The sequence below is a fragment of the Puma concolor genome, chromosome D2 (assembly GCF_028749965.1).
Source record: "Puma concolor isolate L17-30 chromosome D2, mPumCon1.1.hap2, whole genome shotgun sequence".
In the NCBI taxonomy this organism is placed as follows: domain Eukaryota; kingdom Metazoa; phylum Chordata; class Mammalia; order Carnivora; family Felidae; genus Puma; species Puma concolor.
In genome coordinates, this window is record NC_141677.1 from 4,623,441 (window position 1) to 4,638,382 (window position 14,942).

The 14,942-nt window shown below is 40.5% G+C and overlaps 1 long non-coding RNA gene across 3 annotated transcripts in view; it reads right to left on the reverse strand.

Moving 5' to 3' along the window:
• LOC147575740 (uncharacterized) overlaps positions 1–14,942 on the reverse strand; it is a 125,228-nt gene that overhangs the window by 102,143 nt on the left and 8,143 nt on the right. For all 3 annotated transcript variants that reach the window (XR_015241502.1, XR_015241500.1, XR_015241501.1), the window contains exon 2: positions 9,310–9,381. This is a non-coding gene — a long non-coding RNA (uncharacterized LOC147575740). The remainder of the gene's footprint in view (positions 1–9,309; positions 9,382–14,942) is intronic.

The window sequence follows — 14,942 nt, forward strand, 5'->3', positions numbered from 1 at the left end:
CACACACACACACACACACACACAAATAGATTTGTCTTAAGGTATTGGTTCATGTAATTGTGGAGACTGAGAAGTTCCCTGATCCTCAACCTGCAAGGTAGAGATCCAGGAGAGCTGGGGCATAGGTCCAGTCTAAGTGTAAAGACCTGAGAACCAGCTCTGAGGACAAGAGAAGACCCATGTCCTAGTTCAACAGTCAAGCAGAGAGCAGAACCAACCTTCTTCAGCCTTTTAATCGCTTTTAGGCCCCAAACCAATTGGGTGGCGCCCATCTATGCTGGGGACACTTTACCTCCTCAAATGCTAATCTCTTCCCAGAACACCCTTACACACACACAGAGAAACAGTATTTAATCAACTGTCTGGAGACCTTAATGCCTAGTCAAGTTGACCTACAAAATTAACCTCCACAGACTCTTCCCAAGAGGGAGGCCCCCCTATATGGCCTTTACGAGTCCTCGAAATGTGACCCGTGTGGCTGAGGATTCTGCATTCCATTTGTACAGAAAGGGCATGGTAGTGCCAGAGAGTCTGGGTTCAAACCTGCGATTCCCACTGTTGGCAAATTTTTGAGCCCTCCGTCAGCTTCATTTTCCTCATCCATAAAATGGAGACAAAACCTATGTCATGTGGATGATGCAAACATTGAAGATAATGTCTGAGCAGGGACTACCACGGTGCCTACTTGTAACCGGCACCTAACACATTCTGGATGGATCTGGGGATAGTTTTTGAGGGAGCAGTTATTGCTAAATTAAAGTCAACAGACAAAGCTTCATAATGTAGCATCAGAAAGTAGTCCTTCTCCAACACAGGGCAATGACGATGCTGTCACATGGTGTGAAGAACAAGGTAGATGGCACATGGCTTTCTCAATGCTTGTTGGCTGGGACCAAAAGAGCATCAAGCAGTGAATCTTTCTCTGGAGAGAAGACGGCCTGCAATGAATGCAATCTTAAATAATCCTAGTTACAAGCCGCTTGGTCTTTTCTGTATCTTTTTTTTTTTTTTTTTTTTTAATTTTTTTTTTCAACGTTTATTTATTTTTGGGACAGAGAGAGACAGAGCATGAACGGGGGAGGGGCAGAGAGAGAGGGAGACACAGAATCGGAAACAGGCTCCAGGCTCTGAGCCATCAGCCCAGAGCCCGACGCGGGGCTCGAACTCACGGACCGCGAGATCGTGACCTGGCTGAAGTCGGACGCTTAACCGACTGCGCCACCCAGGCGCCCCGGTCTTTTCTGTATCTTTAGTGGTGTCTCAAACTGTCTCCTACACCCGGGGAAGAGAGAACTCCAGAACCATCAAGGCCCAGCCTGAGGCATCAACGTCAGCTGGCGGGAGGGCACCACCATCTCCATTTACATGTCCCAGGAGATAAGCCGAGAGAGTGCAGGCAGCCTGGCGCCTTGCCATTGTTTCCCGGAAGTGAGGCTGGGAAAGCAGGTGCTTCCTGCTGGGCGGTGCCACACGGGAATGTTCTCTCTAACCTGGACTGTCATTTGCCCCTGTTGTTAGCAGCGACTCACAAGGACACTCTTCCTAACCACATTTCCCTTGTCATCACGTCTGTTCATTTACCAAGAAATGATGCGATGTCGCCAATCCGGGCTGTCCCTGTGAAGTGTATTAGCACTGGAGGTCACTGTTGTCCCAAGCAAACCCAACACTGCTGTGCCTCTTCCTCGGTGATTTTCAGAATGGCCCGGGGCCTCAGGCAAGGGTTCATCACGTCCTCAGGCAGAACCACATGACACTCCTCAGGCAGCCTGCACTGGTGTTGCTATTTTCAGATTCCAAATCTAGTCCATCTCAGGAGCAAGAGTCCAGGGAAAAGGCCAGGAAACCTCAGAGGCACGGAACGTACATAGATTTACCCTCCACTCAGATTACTAGAAAGGTCTATTTGTGAGCAAGAAATTCTGTGCTTGCTGTGTATTTCCTGAAAACAACACCAATAACTTAATACCCTAAAGATACACCTGAATCAGAATGAATGACATCATCATCCTGTGAAAGAGTTCCAGAAGCATTTCTTCAATAAATGAGGCGCAAATATTAACTATCGCCTCTCATCCTGGCTACTCCATTACCAAATAACAAGTAATCCAGGCTATTAAAGCTCTCAGGCTGACCTTCTAAACTGCTCTCGGACACAAGCAAACACAGCAGGAAGTGCATTTTAGGGCAATTACAGGCACAACTCAAGTATTTACTGGACACAGCATTGTAAGAGAACAATCTTTTTGGCATTTCCGAGGGAACCGTTCAATCCTGCCACAGTGGTGGCCCATCAGTGGTGGGAAGAGACCATTTGCCCCTAAGGGTGGAAAATAATTTTGCAGTGCAAGTTAGGGAGGGATGGCATTTCTTCCTCTACTACATCCAAAGCTGAGTGAGTGCGCTACAGCATTTTCCCCCATGATTTCCTCGTGACAATGTTGTGGTTACGTTAGCAGGGGGTGGAAAACTGATAAGTGTAATTGCTGAATCACAGGATGTATAGGATGTAAATATTTGGAAGGCAATTAAAAACCATTTGCCTCCTTAGCTTCTTAAAATAAAAGGCATGACTGAACAGCAAATGAGTGGAGATTTTTTTAAAAGTAGACGAGATTGTAAGACAAGAATATGAAATGATTTATTCAACATTCATTTTGAGGTTCCGTCTAATGTGAATGGAGGAGGAAAAGAGAAAGATGCTGTGGATCAGGAGACATGTGTCATCAAATAACTAAAACTAACTTGCAGGAGACTCCCCCCAGGTCATAAACGATCACAGCGTGTGGGGCTGTCAATTACCTTCTCAAGCGGGGGCATTGTTTTGCGGGGGCAGGGGCGTGTCTAACTGCTAAGTTGCCCTTATAACAAGCTATGGGGTTTGCCTCATTCATACTGTAGGACGGCAGTTAAAATAACCACGTCAATACACCAGCATCCAGTAATGACAGTTCTTCTGAACAAATAGCTCTTCTTTTCTACTCTTATCTGATTCACATGTAAAGATGTCCAATGTCTCATTCTATATTCGAAGTAACATTTTGATATTTGACTGCATCCGTTGAATTTCTAACATTCTAATGTTTACTGCCAGCAGAGATGGTATAAAGATTACATTACACATACGCAGACCATGTTGGGTTTGCATAAGGCAGGAAAGAGGAGGATTAAACAGTACTCAGGTACTCCTAGAGCAAGTTTAAAATTGGCACACTACAGTTTAGATGCGCAAAAAGAGTAATTTATTATGTTCTACGATGGGCCTCATTTTGCCTTCGATCCTCTCTTTCTCTGATTAAAAATAAAACACATTTTATTTATTATCAAAAACCCTAAGATTTGATGATGAAATCTGATGATGAATGGTAACTTTGTCTCTTGTTAGGTTAAAAAGGCTCTTGGGTTAATTCAGTCTCTTAAATCCTTAACCTATCTAAGGACATGCAATCTCGTGAGGACACGGAAAGGGAACTTGGATCCACGTGTCACACTCTGCTAGCCCTGCCGGCTCTGACCGAAGAATAAGCGATGGGTCTTGGCATCCACGGGTCTCTCCTTTGCCCACACACTTGCCGGCGTGTCTATGCATCATGGTGCTGAGGTCTGGCCTGTCAAGGTAGACAGCGTGACTGCGCCCAGGGAGCTCAACAGACTCCATGTGCTAGTTAGGCTCCACACTTAGAGTCTTTCTGGCTGTGTAGATTCTCTGACAGTTGGTGGCCTTTTCTTGGGGATCTCTGACTTTGCACGGGTTTTCTCACCCTGAGCCGTGGTGACTTTCTGGCAGTTAAGCATAATTTCATTTAGTTCTGCTTCCTTTCAATTCTCAGCCACCTTCTTCCTTCACACAGTCATTCTGGGACATGGGGACCTTTTCCATGTCACGTAGGGGCTGCAGGTTGGGTGCTCGCTGCCCCAAGGCTACACATCTAGACCCTACCTCTGCCTGTACCGACCCAACACGCTGATGTCATGTTGCATGAAGCAAAGGGAAGCAGAGCAGAAACTTGGTTCCCCTCGCTCGATCTGGAATCCCAATGAGAGTTTCTATCCTGCTGCCTTTCCCTTTTCCCAACCCTCCCCCCAAGGGCCCCTGGGCTCATCCTCACTCACTTAGGTCGCTTGGTTTTTACAGCCTCTCATTTCCTAATCTCAGAGGTGGAAGAGCTTTCTACTCCCATCTCTACCTGAAAAGAAACGTGCTTTAACATACTTTTTTCATAGAATTGGAGAGCAAAGTTCTCTGCCTTGATCTCAAGTTCCATTCTTGATACAAGAAGGAAGTTTTAGGATTTAAGAATCTGTTTTTGCCCCTCACAAAATCTTGACTTCGTAGATACTGTTTTGCTCTGAACCAAAACAAAAACAAAACAAAAAACCTTGAATTTGAAACTCCAAATTGAGCATGGCTTCATTCTCTATTGTACCCATTGAAGCAATACAAGCGATCGATTCTTGCTTTGAGAGTTATAAGGCAACAAAATTTGGGGAAAATATTTTAAAAAGCAGCTTAATGTCTTTAAAAAAATATCATTTCAGTTACATTTCTTGTTCAAAGACTCTCAGGGGCACCTGGATGGCTCAGTTGGTTGAGTGTCTGACTTTTGGTTTTGGCTCAGGTCATGATCTCATGGTTCATGAGATCAAGACCCCAAATTGGGCTCTATGCTGACAGTGTGAAGGCTGCTTGTTTTTTTTTTTTTTTTTACTTTATTTAACATTTATTTATTTTGAGAGAGAGAGAGATAGAGTATGAGCAGGGGAGGGGCAGAGAGAAAGGGAGACACAGAATCTGAAGCAGGCTCCAGGCTCCCTCCCTCCACCTCAAAATAAATAAATAAAGATTTTTAAAAAACCCACACAAACTCTCAGTAACTGCCAATGCTTTTTGAACCCACACAAAGGTACAAGGCACTAAAAGCATTTACAAAACCCTTCCAGGCTTCCCTCTCATGTCTGTGTGAGACAGGAAGAGACTTAATGATTCTAAGGTAAAAGACTCACAATAATGAAGAGAAATTGCCAAAAGGTGGATTTTGCCCAATCTAGTAGAGTCCCATGTAATGTCAGAATCAGGTTCTGAAATTAGCACTTAAGGTAAATTCTACATTTATAAAAGTTATCTTTGAACATTCCTTAAGTTACCCACAAATACATTACACTCTCAACAACTGTCAAAAAATACTATCTTTGGGTTAGCCCGATAACCGGTCTTACTCCGGAAATAAGGTATGTTGTATGAAAAAGATCTTTAAACTGTATAATCCTAGTCAGTGATAGTCACATCACGGGTCAAGAAAACTGTTACTTCTCTGCCCTTTTCCACAGGATGCAGAGTTTAAGCTGCCTCGGTTAAATGGGATTATGATGTGACTCCACTGGTTGAAAGGACAGGTCCTGATAAATGTTGCTATTTGACAATGATCCGCGGTATGAATATGCCATCAGTGATCAGGTGTGAGATGAGAACAGATAACAATATTTGTTTATCTCTGTGCTAGGCACGCCATCACATTAACCCCCCCAATAACCCCAGGAGATAACGTATTATTATCTCGATTTGAAGAAAACCTAGAGGTAATATTCAGAGAGATGCATATCTTCTTTGGCATTAAGTGATCAGCCTAGACAAGAGGCAAAATATGTTCTCTTTAAAGGACAGTAATCTTAGAACTGTACATATTCTGACCTAAAAAAAATCAGAAAATGGGGCGATTACCCTAAATAGCATAATATGAATATTTACATGAAAACCGTTGCAAAAATACTTCCACTAGAAAAGAAAAAGACCTGTATTATTCTCTTGCTTAGAATTCTAATATAAAATAATTCATGAAATTCCTGAGAGCATTCAGAACTGAATAGGTGTATTTTCTACTTGATGGATTTCTATTGTTTCCACATGTATACACCAATTAAAACAATTTCAGACTTAATTTGATATAACATAACATTTCAGTTTTGCAGAGCATGTTTTTAACATTAGACTTTGTCCCTCTGTGCATGCTAATCTTCAAAAACACTTTCTAAATCAGTCCTTGCCTGATAAATATGTCCATTTGCTTTAGTTTTTTGACTCATGTTCCATAATAATTCTGATTTTTTTTTTTCTGAGCCATAAATTGGAGGCACGGGAAGAGTGAACCCACTGGGTTTTCTTTCCTCTTTGTAAGTTTACGCGAAGGTGAGGAGACATGTCTCTCATTAAGTAGATAGTAACTCCTTAAAGTTTTTGGAACCAGATGGGCGAAATGATAACCTCCCTGTTGATTAGAATGTCTGATTCCTTCTAAGAGACCCTAAAGGAAGCCAATTAGCATCAGCAGATGTGTGTGCCGTGGGGAAGAGGAAGGAAAAGAAGGCAGTAGTAGCTTTTCGGGAGACGTGGCTGGAAAAAAGATAAGACCGCTGGTGAAGGGGGACGCAGGGGCTAGGCTTTGTTTAGAAAGTCAAAGGACACTGCGCAGCACTGGGGTGGTGGAGGGGGGAATGCGGAAGGGCAGTCCCAGATTTGAGGGATTGCTGCTGGGTATGGAAATAATGGGGATACTACACACCCAGGTGTCTGTCAGGAGTTTATGCCTAAGAGGTATGAGAAACCAGGAAAGCCCTCTGCTATCACGATGTCTTTCATTCTGAGACTGTACTCTGGAATCAAACACTGTAAGGATGTTAGATCAAATTATGGCTACAAAATTTTTCAGGGCTCACCCCAGCTCCCCCAAAATTCTGAGCACAGCCCAGGCCAGCGCGGCTCAATACAAGGATAATGAGAGCCATGGGGGCAATTTAAGATTTTATAGTAACTACAGAACAAGAAAAAAGAAACAGGAGAGATTAATTTTAGTATTATACTTTAACCCAATGCCTAAAATATATTATCACTTCAACAAATAACCAATATTTTAGAGTATGAATGAGCTACTTTACATTCTTTTCCTGGTACTAAGTGTTTGAAATCCTGGTATGCAAATTAAATTTACAGGCTACAGCACGTATTCCATGGGAGCTAAATTTTTACTGGGAACGTATGATCTGTACTTAGATTTCATAAAATTTATAGTCGAAAAAACAGATTCACATACATAATTTCCAAACATCCTTAAATGTTTTCCAATAACTGAGGCAGGTAACAAAAAATCATTTCTGTTAATATTCACATCCACATTGACAAGACTGATTCATCGTTCCTTAGAATAACCACTCTGTCTTTGAAGCAAAAGTAGCTCAGTTTCTAACTACATCTACCACATTAAGTAAAGTGGTTAACTCTTGTGTCAGCTCAATATTATCAACATCAAATTCAAAGAATTTCACAGGTTGAAAAGCAATTCTAAAACTTTATCAATATCAAGAGTGTTCCTCAAATTTTTCTCCTACTTCTTGCAGACAATTTACATAATGTTGGCAGTTACAATGAAAACTCTCCTGTATACTGATCCAGATTAAAACGGTGTAAAGTAATTATTATTGATTTATACTATGAACAGTTTCAGTTTTGACATAAATTCTTGTACCTGCCTAGCTAGGTTGCAAACACTTCCTTTTCTTAGAACTTCAAATTTTGCCTATTTTTCTGCAGTGTGATAGAAGTGAGAAAACATAAGTTCCACTGCTGTTTTTCATCTTTCTTCTTGTTTCAAAATATCTTTATATGGAGGTAACAATACGAGAAATCTTTGTAAAATTCCCCCATGACTCACGTAATGAGCAGTAGCAAAGAACACAAGATTTAATGAATCCATCGTCTTTGCTTTCAATAGTTCCATAAAATAGTTCATGATCTTCGAATATAAGTATATCGATGGTCTTTAAGTTTACATTTGAGTGACTTCAACAATTGCATTCATGACACTTTTAAGACCCTCAGAACACAGAGTGCAAATATCTCCAATGTGCACCTTACAGTCGAATGAAGCTATAAGGAAAACATCAGTCTCCTGCTTTAAAAATTCCAATGTATTTAAATTTTTGACCTAATGTAACTAGAATCTATTAAGACAGAAATTGATTTTTTGAAACCTATTTAAAATTCTTCTTGACAGAAGTAAGAATCCAAACTGTGTACAACACAGCTTAATTTTCTAGGTCATGAGTTGCTAATAGTTTGTGTGTGTGTGTGTGTGTGTGTGTGTGTGTGAACCTGGAAGGCCTTTTTTTTTTTTTTTTTTTTTTTTTTTTTTAATTTTTTTTTTTTTCAACGTTTATTTATTTTTGGGACAGAGAGAGACAGAGCATGAACGGGGGAGGGGCAGAGAGAGAGGGAGACACAGAGTCGGAAACAGGCTCCAGGCTCTGAGCCATCAGCCCAGAGCCCGACGCGGGGCTCGAACTCACGGACCGCGAGATCGTGACCTGGCTGAAGTCGGACGCTTAACCGACTGCGCCACCCAGGCGCCCCTGGAAGGCCTTTTGAAACAAACTGTAACTAAGGTATTGTGAGTAATATCTCATATTGCATGACTCATCTAAACCTAAAGAAAATATTTCCATTTCTCAGATTTTCAACCAATTGATCTTTAATATTTTTAAGAATTTGTGTTTTAATTGTTTGACGGTTTCATTGAAGATCTTTTTTTATAAAATATATTTTTTAACCTTTTTCTTAAAACTATCTAACAAAATTGCCGTAACAGAAATAATGACTTCTTTTACCATCTAAACATGATTTTTTGTGTGCAAGTATTCATTTTATAACTTGTCAAGGTTACAAGCTCAGCTCCTATTAAAAATCATTTAAAATGTGTTTTTTAGACATTTAATTATCAGACTTACTATACATTTGCTAAAAACATCTCTGAACATTGGTTTTTTGGATTTGCCCAACAAAATGTAATTGCCTCGTATTGTTACATCTGCACATATTGTTTACCGTTCCCATCAAAATGCTAGTTCTTCCTTTCCAACGGACTTTGCATCAGATATATGCCTTTATTTTAAATTTGAAAAGCGCTAAAAATAAAGTGTAGTTTGATTAAAATATTTTAATCTAATTACCAGTTACGATTTACATACGTATTACTGTAAGTCGCACTGCCTAAATAAAAAGCTCACATAAATACATTCCAAAAATCATCGCAACTGAGTCAATCGACACTGATTCAACTGACGGTCCATGTGTTCGTAGCACCAGGAAAGATGTGCTATCAACACCTCCATGAGGATGCAGCCGTATCTTATGCAGTCCCATGGTGAATGTGCAATGAGTCTTACCAAAACTACAAAGCTGTGTTTAACAGAAAAATACTTTATATTGTTTCAGTGTTGAAGTTGAAATGAATTAAAATCAAATCCAATTCTTAGTCTTACCGGTTTCTCAGTCACATTTTCAAGTGCTCGCTAGCTGCTGATGGCTGATGGCTCTCAGTGAGTAGCACGGCCCTGGAAAAGAGAAAGTGCACATTGTTTTATTTGTTTGTATGGTGGAGAAGAGTGTGATTCTCAATTCTCTCCCCACCTACTACTGACTGCCTCCCTCAGCGTGGAGTTGATGGGACAGGCTTCCAGAACAGTTCGTTAGACCAATTCTGCTAATCTTTGACCGCTCACTGCCAAGAGTCCCCATGGTTGGTGTGGCTCTCTCTCTTGGACTTTGCCCCTACACTTTCTGCTCTTCTCCTGCTTCCACAGGGAAAGTGACCCAGAATCCGGCCCCTTCATGCAGACCTGCCATCCTGAGCTCTCAGCTAGCCCAGGAAGAATAATTTAGACTGATAGATAAACTCATTTATTCCATTTTGCAAACCACTTGGCAGTAACAAGAGGGCCCTAAAAGAAGGCAGAAGGTCTACTTGGTGCTTGAGTTCAGATCATCTGTGAATGTCCAGTCTTCCAGCAAGTTCCAAATGGGGGCAGTTAGTAGGAGTCAACCCTAACAAAGGGGTGGGAATTAGTTTATCATCTGTTTGTCTCTTGTGAGTATCTCCTTCTCAGGAACTTCATGGAGTCAGAGTGATTAGACTCAGTAAATCCTAGATTTCCTAGCTAAATATCAGTTGATTGTAGCCCAACACCATGCATATTTCTAATAACTGCCATTTTACTTTAACCTTGAGTTGTACTGTCATCTTTGTGATAATGACCCTGGAGAAAAAAGATGGAGTCCCTTTATTAACTTATATATACATGATACTTGGCACAGGATTATGTCTTTATTAAGACAATGATTTTTACTAATTGTAGTGAGAAATTGACAAATTGTGAGGTTTATAAAAAGAACTGATGAAGATGTTAATTAATAATATTCCATGGCTTGTCTTAAGCCAGAGTCAGAAAGGTCCCGCGAAGGGTCACATTTGATCTATAATCATCTCATACTGATGACTGAGGTTGTATGGTTTCTCATTCCACAATCACCCCAAGGCCTATTGTTTAACCCTCTTGCTCCCGAAAATAATTAAGACGCCCTGAGCCACCACTGCCACCTAGTGGTAATTAAAAAATGGGTTGATCCAGAAGCGATTCCCTCCTGTAACCTTTTCTTGTATTAATTCTGTCTTTCCATATCTGACTTCAGTGAATGTCCTCCATGCTAATTTTTATTACATACGCTGAATGGAATCTGATGTGGTGGCTGGGAGTCCACTTCTAGAGCTAGACTTTCAAGGTTCACCTCCTCACCCTCCCCAGCTCTGTGGCCTTGGGCAAGTTGCCTGTGTTTTTGTCTCTCAATACCCACATTTGTAAAATGGAGTAATATTAACACCTATCTCTTGAAGTTGTTTTGAAGAGTTAATTATACAGTTTATGTAAAGTGCTAAAATTAGGAGCTGGCATAGAGAAAATGCTCTAAAATGCCAATAAATAGCAGATGCTATATACACATATCCTTTTTCGTCCCTTTGTACTTCCCCTTTTTCTTCTCACTTTGGCTCTTTTTCCATTTCTCTCAAATCAACCTAAATCACATCTGACATGCTGTTATAATAAATAATTAGAGATATTGCCGTGTAAGAATGTACTTTGACATGAAGTTGGGTGTAACTAACACAACTTACAAACCTCTTGGCAATACTGTGAAGACCCATTCAGAGTCTCTGGTAAAATCCTCATTGGCTTCCTGTTCTACTCTGTTCAAGCTACCGTAACAAACCACCACTAACTGGTGGTGTAGAAACAACAGAAGTTTATTTCTCACAGTCCCAGACCAAGGAGCTGGGACATCCGGTGTCAGGGGGAGCCCCACGTCCTGGTTCACGCACTGCTCTCCTCCTGCAATACGCTCACTGGTTACAGGGATGAAAGAGCTCTGTGGGTCTTTATAGGGGCACCAATACCACTCATGGGGGCCCCACTCTCATGACCTCATCATCCCCCAAGGCTCCACTTCTGTGTAAAATCACGGTGGGGGTTAGGATTTCAACATATGAATTTGGTGGGGGGATACAGACATTCAACCCATAACACTTTTTAAACTTCCTCTTTTTAAAAATCATCATCTATCAAGAAAAAATTTTCAAGTATATTTTTAAGTTTATTTATTTTTGAGAGAGAGAGAGGGAGAGAGAGAGGATGGGCAGAGAGATAGAAAGAGAGAGAATCCCAAGCAGGCTCCGCACTGTCTGCATAGAGCCCGATGTGGGGCTCGATCTGATGAATTGTGAGATCATGACCCGAGCTGAAACCAAGAATTGGACGCTAATCAACTGAGACACTCAAGCACCCCAAAAATTTTAAATATTTTATTAGAATTTGTCGGGTGTTTTTTTTTTTTTTTTTTTTTTACTTTATTTAACATTTATTTATTTTGAGAGAGAGAAAGATAGAGTATGAGCAGGGGAGGGGCAGAGAGAACGGGAGACACAGAATCTGAAGCAGGCTCCAGGCTCCCAGCGGTCAGCACAGAGCCCGACCCGGGGCTCAAACTCATGAGCCATGAGATCATGACCTGAGCCGAAGTTGGACGCACAACTGACTGAGCCACCCAAGCACCCCTGTTGCTTTTTCTTTTTAATCAAATCAATGATTTAAAATTATTTGAAGTATGTGAAACATTAAATGAACACTTTCTTGCTCTACAACCTTCAATCCAGAGAGGAAGCAAAAATTCTCCTTGGCTCCATCCACCCCAATTCTACAAGTGGCCCTAGACACAAAGATTATCCCTTTCATGTATTTCCTTTAGGTCTTTCCCAAGCATTTCTTAAATGTTTGTTTATTTTGAGAGAGAAAGGCAGCGAGTGGGAAAGGGGCAAAGAGAGAAGGACAGAGAATCCCAAGCAGGCACCGCACTGTCCGTGCAAAGCCTGACATGGGGCTCTAACCCACAAACCGTGAGATCATGACCTGAGCCCAAATCAAGAGTCAGACAGTTAACCGACTGAGCCACCGAGGTGCCCCCCGCCAAGCATTTTTTCATCACCTCCCTCAAATATTTGGAAAATTCCTAACTGACTCTGGACACTTCCACGCTGGTCATCCCCACATGTCGTATACAATTCGCTAACCCTGGGCTAGGGGGCTTACGAATGTCCCCAGGGGATGGATGGCAGGGAGCTGTTGTCTAAGCCAGCAGATGTGCTGCCCAAGGCCCCTCTACCTTACTCCCTGGTCCTATCAAGAGGCTTTCTCCTCTTCAATGTAAACTCTAGTCTTCTAGCTCTTTTCTCTCTGGACCCGTTTTCCTAGTCTTGTGAGCAGAAACATGGTCTCTTGACATTTGGGAGCAGGAAGCAAAAATCTTCCCATCTTAGACTTAAGTCACCAGTTTCTTTAAACTTCTGCATCCCTGTGGACTGAGAGTGCCCTTAAGGTTCAAGTGAGAGAAAGAGAAATAGAAATGTGTTGACATGTTAATCTGTCACACCTAGATTTATGCACATAAATATATATATATGGTTTTGTCTTACCAGTTTTTCACACAAATATCACCACTGTGTAGATATTATTTTTTAGACTTTTTAACTTAACAACCTTCTTGACATAAATTTGAAAATATTTATGGAGCATTATTACATAGAATAAGGAGTTCATGAATTAGGAAGTACTCTAGTGGTTAAGAATGTCTTTTTTTTTTTTTTTTTTTACTATTTTTTAGTTCTAATGTGGTAAATTTAGCAATTTCCTTCAACTTTGCTATCTCTAAACATGTGCACTAACTTGCAAACTATTAACTTACAAATGAACCTTATCAAAATAATCTAATAAAGAGCTGACCTGTATTTATGGATTTTTTTTAAACCTAGCTATTCTTACTTATTCCCTCAAAAAACTAATTGCCTTTAAAACCTCTCTTGTGGAAAGGCACCTGCTGGGATGAGAATTGGGTGTCGTATGTAAGTGATGAATCACTGAATTCTACTCCTGAAGCCAATACTGCGCTGTATACTAGCTAACTAACATTTAAATAAAACAAACAAACAAAAACAGCAACAACAACTTCTCTTGTGGTATGGTTCCAAAATAACCCAAAAAATTCCCTTAAAATACACAATCATATTTTAAATATTTTGTGAGTGCCTTAAAATATAATTTGATCTTTCTACACAAAAATTTATATAAGGTGTTTTGTCATTGTCCCCTGTGGTAAATTGTATCTAAGGAGTTTTCCCACGCAGAGTTATTTGAAATCAAATGACTGCTTTGTCTAAATGAAAGTGGAATTAAGAGTGAAGCTGTATTACAGTTTATTAGAATATATATTTAATTCCTACTTCCTGCGCTCAGTGGTATGTACAGAGCAAGTAGCTGAAGAAACTCATTATTATAGACAAATACTAACAGGCAAATTATGTTAAGTTTTAAACAACCTAGAAAAATCACTACAATACTGTGTTTATTTTGGCATATAAAAGCCCACTATGTATAAAGCCCACTACAGTACTGTGTTTATCATGGACCCATTTTTCTTTTGCCTGAAATAATTCCCACTTTTTTATTCACAATGTATAGAACAAGTATTGATAGCTTTCCAACACTTCGTAACTTTCCTTTAAAATCAGTATTTGTAAATGACATATAACTGCCTACTGCAAGTGTAAACATTTGTCAAACCAAAAATTTAGAAAATTCGGCTTTAGAAAATTTAATTTGGGGTGCCGGGGTGGCTCAGTAGGTTAGGCGTCCGACTTCGGCTCAGGTCATGATCTTGTGGTTTCTGAGTTCGAGCCCCATGTTGGGCTCTGTACTAATAGCTTGAAGCCTGGAGCCTGCTTCAGATTCTGTGTCTCCCTCTCGTTCTCTGCCCCTCCCCCACTCATGCTGTCTCTCTCTCTCTCTCTCTCTCTCTCTCTCAAATAAACAAACATTAAAAAAATTTAATTCAACTGTACTTTTAAACATTTTTTTAAAGAAAAGGGAAGTATGAATCAAGTGACTGACCCTTTAAATTGTATGAGGTTTTGGGGTGTGTGGGTGGCTCAGTCAGTTAAGTGTCTGACTTTGGCTCAGGTCATGATCTCTCAGTTCATGAGTTCAAGCCCCACGTCAGGCTCTTTGCTGACAGCTGGATCCTGGAACCTGCTTCGGATTCTGTGTCTCCCCCTCTCTCTGCCCCTCTCATACTCTGTCTCTGCCTCTCAATAATAAATAAAGGTTAAAATATTTTTTTAAATAAATTGTACGAGGTTTTTAAGATGGAGGCAGGGAAGGAGATTTTACAGTAGCAATTGCTACGTTTGCCAATAATGATAGTAAATTGGGTTTTCTTATTAACATATCAGTACTTCACTATTCTTTAGCTTTCTAATAAACTCAATACTGCATTCAAAATATACAGGACAGTCAAAGGTTTGGGTCCCTTTCATTTCACAAAAGTCTTTGACCATCAACCTGAAAACTATTTATATAGAACAGATTTGGAGAAAACCTTCTCACGTACAAGGGGCCACATCTACACTACAGGCACATCTTCCAGCATCAGAAGGTTGAGCACAACTAGGGTGGGAGAGAGGAAAGGATGAAAGAAAACAAGAAATATTGTTTTGTGTCAATTTGTTTTTCTA